Raw genomic sequence first — 6,000 nt, 5'->3', positions numbered from 1 at the left:
GGTTACGTTAAAGAGACGTGTCTTTAATTGGTTACGTGATCGGACCTGAGGTCAAGAGGTCGAGAAGTTTAGAGTCGAAGAGTTAGAGTTTGATAACGAGACTGAACAGACGAGAGAGTCGAGAGTTAGTCACGAGAGTTAACAGGCGGTCAGGAAGCGTGGCTGGGTAGAACAAGCATGTAGACGAAATGCAGACCCTGTGAGACCATTTGAGACAACTGGAATAAATTTTAAAAATATAAAGCGTTGTCCTGTGATTTCACAAAAGAAGGAAGAACAGATGTCTTAATTGGATGGTGTTGATCGTTTCATGTTTCATCACGGAGCTCAGCAGAGAAGATAGAAGAACTCTTGAAGAAAGACGGTATGAAGCTATATTATTCTTCTAATATATGAATTGTAATATATACCCGTGTGATAACTCTCTGATACAACATGACTCAGTTTATACATCGATATCTCTAACTCTGGCTAAACAATAATACATACGATTTATACGTTTATATCTGATCCAGATATATCAATATCTCCCTCCACCTCTTTATGTAACATGTATAATTGTTTTATAAAATAATATCCCACTTTACTATAATATAATAATATCCCACTTTACTATGTAATATGATTGTTTGGGGGCCGATCCACCTCTCTATATAATAATATGTTACTAGACATTTTTTACATTCATCGAAAAAAATAATTAGCCAAGTAGGCAGAACTCCTAAAAAATGAAGATCTACAAAAAAACTAATTCCAAAAACCATTAAATGAAATTTTTCGTCGTTGTAATGCCCCCCCCTCAATGTATAATTTGTCATATTTGGGGGTTCGTTTTATTTATGAACTTGTTAGGTGAAACTACAGATTGGTCTCATAAAAATTCATTAAATTTATCGTTATTTTATGTTTTAAATGTAATTCCCGCCCCCACCACAAAAAAAGAAAACAAATTGAATTTGTAATGCCCCCCATCGATCGCCAAACTTGAAAAAATGCAAGAGGTGACATGTTTCGTTGAACGCTTGATGGCCAAAAAGTGAGTGCTCATTTTACGTTAAATCAATATGGAAAAGTGATCTTAATTTGCTTTCTTTTCAAAATTTCTTTCATATTATTTATAAAGGTTATTTAAACGTATTAGGCCCAAAAAGAAGTAGATCTTTATTTTTTTAGGTGGGTCACATCGTAAAAAAAATATCGATTTCTGTATAGCCGTTTCTAGAATAATAAAGAGAAGCAAATGAAATCTTTTCTTCGGTTTTTTTAATATTAAAAAAAAACTATAAAAGCCAAACATTTTTCTATCTACTCGGAATTATTTTTTCAAGCTAGAAATTCATTGAGATTATAAAATTAGTTTCTTTGGTGATAGATTCTTTTTTGTTCCGAAGGGGCAAATAACTCTAAAACAAAGATTTTTTTTAAAAATCGATGTTGGAATAATAATTCCAAATAAATTTAATTAAATGTTATCAAATTAATTATTGTTTCAAATTTATTAAATAACGATTTTAAATAAAACAATTGTAACAATTCTCTCGTTAGAAACATTACCTAAGATATCGCTATTTAATAAAATCGATTTTTCTTAATGTAATATGCAAATGAGATGATCTCTTTATTGCATCTACTTTGTAAGAATCATACTATATATAGAAATAAATGAGAGAGTAAAGTAAGGAAGCTTTTGTATATTTTAATCAAATTGTGAACAAACACACGAACAAAAAACAGATAGGAATACAGATTTATATATATATATATATATATATATATATATATATATATATATATATATATATATATATATATATGATCCACTGGTGTAATTATTATTTGCATCTGAATCGTGACAGACCAAAGAAAAGCGTGGTAGACAGATCGACAGCCAGAGCCTCTCGTGAGTGTGCAAGGACACGTTTTAAAAAATAAATTAGAAAACATTTTCTTTTGCGTTTCAAAGAACAAATACGACGAAGCATTCGAGCATGTCATCTCGATTTGGAGGCAATTAAGAAATGGCTGCACTCGTTGCTACCCGATTCTGTCAGCGATCCATTTACGTATTGTTTGTTTCGTTGTTTATAGCGGGGTGGGAGACCGGAGCGTTGGGTGGATGACAAATTAAACAGAGGGTAGGTGAACCAGAAAACGTCGAATAGGAGCAGTGTCGACCATTTCAGAAGATCGTTTTTAAAAAGCGATAAAACAGAAAGTATCCACTTTGTCATGGCCGCTATAGATGAAATCGGAAATTGCGAACCAGTGTTTATGATAGGAAAAAATCAATAATTGAAATAGATGGCTCTCATCTCGATGAAGCACTCTGCTTTGATAAACTTCTGGGATTGGCCTTTACTCCTGAACTGTTGTCAAGGTTGCTGGGACAATGGTTGAATCATTCTATCACTCCAGAATATATTTAAATGTCGAGACAACTCTATACCTGTATAAAAGCGTGTTGCTATAGCATTGTATTTTCAGACGACATAAATCAATGAAAATACTGAGTTTATTTATTTACAACCGCAGACTTTATTTAAAACAAGTGAAGAATATTTGTACATTTTTATATAAAGACAATAGATTTTGGATGAAAAATTCATAAGGCCATGTGTATGTGTGCATGTGTATATGCATGTGTATGTGTATGTGTATGTACATGTGTATGTGTATGTGTATGTACATGTGTATGTGTATGTGTATGTGTATGTGTATGTGCATGTATATGTGCATGTATATGTGCATGTATATGTGCATGTGTATGTGCATGTGTATTTGCATGTGTATGTGCACTTTGTTGATCTCTGCGAAAGTGTAAGGATAGCATGTTTTGTTCAATGTGCTTACAGAGTTAATTCAGTAATTGTACCGTTCATTGCTCATGATTTTTTGCAAGGTTTAGCTTACCTCTGTAAGGTTATTCAATACGCAGGGATCGTCCATAACCGAGTCGGTTTGCGTGTGTAACCAACTCGGCGTGCGTGAGTGTCACGTCCGTTCTTGTCTCATACACATGAAGAGAAAAGCGAGAGAGGGAGACGGAAGAGGAAGTTGATATCGTCGACTATCGGCTAAACCATGCAGCAAGGGCGATAATCGAATATGTCTCGAAACTGAAAACTGAAAGTGATGTGCACAAAACTCAGACTAATATGTCTCCACAAGTCAAATACCTCCTAAGTATTATTGTCACATCTGGGGAGGAGCTGCTCAGAGCACCCTTTCCTTTCTTGACAGGATCAAAACCGGTTTCGAAATCTAGTAAGCGACGCTCTTTTCTTTCATTACAATCTCTTTCTCACCGAAGAGGGGTTGCTAGTCTATTTCTGCGCTGTCATTATTTTCATGGCAAATGCTCGGCTAAGCTTTAATCTATGGTCCCCCCCTCTGCAAAACATTCATAATACTCGTTTAGCTATAACCACTGGCAATAATTTTCCCTACTCTCTATCACTGCCTAAAATTCAACTAAATTCCATGAACAAAGTCTTTTTCCTAGAAGTGTGTCTCTATGGAACTCTTAATCACGGGGCTGCTTTTCAGCTAACTATAACATGATTGTTTCAAGTCCAATCTAAACAACTTCTTATTAAGCCATCCTCTTAAATTATTACATTTTACCCAATTTCAACAATCATTATATTGCTATCGCATCGACCACCCGATACTCATCAATCCTTACCCAGCGGACGAGAAAGAAAATGGCCGCTGAGTTCTTAGAATGTGTCCAACAAGTCTTGTAAATGATGTTTATGACAATGATTTTTTTCTTGGGAGAAACCACTTATCAAGGCCCGAAGGCCACTCGAGGATAAGGGTTAATGAATGTAAAGTAGTAGTGTAGTAATCGTTAATGGTGTAAATTGGGTGGAATTTGGATTATTTATGGGGATGGCTCAACAAGAGCTTGTTTACATTGGACTTGAAGGCTACCATGCTGTATTCAACCAGGAAGCAGGACAGCGAAACAGGGTTCCGCAGTCGGGCAGTTCTGGGAAAGAAGCTTTGTTCATGGAATCTGCGTTTAGATTTGGGCACAGATAGATAGTGGTTGTAGTCGAGTATTTTTGTGAAAGTTTCATGCTGACTAAAGAAATAACAATATAGCAACTATTCATGAAGCTGGTTGATAATTTTGAAATGAGTCAGTTGATAGCGAAGCATCGGTTAATAGCAATTCTTGAAGGTGTGTAATTTGCCATGCGCATTGAACGGCAGTCAATTGATAATTGAAGATGAAAATCTTCAAAAAATGGATTTCGTTATTCCATACGAAAAAAAATTATATGTGGAATAAAAATCTTATTCAGTTTGTAGTACCTGAACATTACCAAAGTTTCATCTAATTATTAATGTTGTGACTCGGGAGGGTAACTAAGAAAAAACACGAGCACGTATATGGGTTAGAAAAGTAATTTGTATTGGAACAAAACAGGATTGCAAAGGGCAACAGTCGTAGCACGTACGCCAAAATGGCGTTCGATGAAAGCACACAGGCCACGCCGAGAGTCGGTACTTCTCGGTCTATTTATACATATAGTTAATCTCTTGTGTATGTGTGAGTCCCACAATTTGTTAAAAATATTATTTCATCCAATTATAAAAGCAGTTTCATTTTATTAATTATTAAATACTAAACAATTTGTTAAAAATAGATTATTATTTGTCCCGACCCCAAATATATATATATATATATATATATATATATATATATATATATATATATATATATATATATATATATATATATATATATATATATATTTCTGAAACCCTTCCTTTGATATGACAATTTTAAAGCTGTGAAAGAACGTGTTGCTTAATTAATTGATAAGAGAGAAGGAAGTTGCTAATATCACGTGACGGGTGAATTATCTCCCTTGAATAGAGACAGTGAACACTGTTTAAGGCAAACGTGCAGACTGTTTAGCGTCTGAAGTGATTGAAAATATTAACAGGAGTTCAAATGTTAGTTTGTAATTAGATTTTCTTGAAGTTCTTTTTGATTCAGCTCCAACGAGCATTTAAGAAAGATTGAGCAAAATATTCTTAAGGTTTTCCCCAAACTCTTTGGAATTTCTCCTGGCTCCATCCAAATCATCCTATCTCTTCGTATTCATATGCAAATTATATATATATATATATATATATATATATATATATATATATATATATATATATATATATATATATATATTTTATTCGATTGGCAAAATTTTAGAATAATTATAAAGAAGTGAACCATCGCGTAAATTCAATCAACTAAAAAATGGAAAACGGGGTGAGGAAAAGAAAAAAAAATATAATGGGGCAAGTTATATGTACAATTCAATAAAATAAATAAGTCGATTAAAAACGATCGTTAAAATATACCCAAAGCGCTTTTCGTGCAGACTAACATTTTCAAGTTCCCCGTTTCATCCGAGATCATCAACCTACTACCAGAAAATCTCAACTGATAGAATCGTCCATCGGCCAACACTTGGTCGATAAAAAGGAGTGCGGTCTTGTTTTCTCTCCGGAGAGTTTTTCTGTTTTGTACCGAGGACGCACAAAGTTCCACATGTCTGTCCTCGAAGCACTTGCCATCATTGCTAACTCCCCCCCCCTACTTTGTGCAAGCAGAGAAACCTCCGGCTTCAATTAGAATTATTTGGGTAGTCAGGTTTTCTTTTTCTTTCTTTCTTTCTTTCTTTCTTTCTCTTAACCTCCTCTCCGCTCTTATTCCATACCACTACCAAATATGCTAAAAAAAAAAAAAAATAATAATAATAATTTTCAGACTTATGACCCTTGAAAATGTTAGTCTGAACGAAAAGCGCTTTGGGTATATTTTAACGATCGTTTTTAATCGACTTATTTATTTTATTGAATTGTACATATAACTTGCCCCATTATATATTTTTTTCTTTTCCTCACCCCGTTTTCCATTTTTTAGTTGATTGAATTTACGCGATGGTTCACTTCTTTATAATATATATATATATATATATATAT

General features: G+C 33.8%; 1 protein-coding gene across 1 annotated transcript in view; it reads left to right on the top strand.

Moving 5' to 3' along the window:
* The first annotated feature begins 258 nt into the window (after positions 1 to 258).
* LOC145255584 (short-chain specific acyl-CoA dehydrogenase, mitochondrial-like) overlaps positions 259 to 6,000 on the top strand; it is a 97,113-nt gene continuing 91,371 nt past the window's right edge. The window contains exon 1 of the mRNA XM_080114060.1: positions 259 to 364. The gene's annotated coding sequence lies outside the window, so the exon portion shown is untranslated. The remainder of the gene's footprint in view (positions 365 to 6,000) is intronic.

The sequence above is a fragment of the Euprymna scolopes genome, chromosome 31 (assembly GCF_053919585.1).
Source record: "Euprymna scolopes isolate OS-2025 chromosome 31, ASM5391958v1, whole genome shotgun sequence".
Lineage (NCBI taxonomy): Eukaryota > Metazoa > Mollusca > Cephalopoda > Sepiida > Sepiolidae > Euprymna > Euprymna scolopes.
Note: the sequence above shows the minus strand (reverse complement) of the source record. Positions and strands in the feature narration are given on the sequence as shown.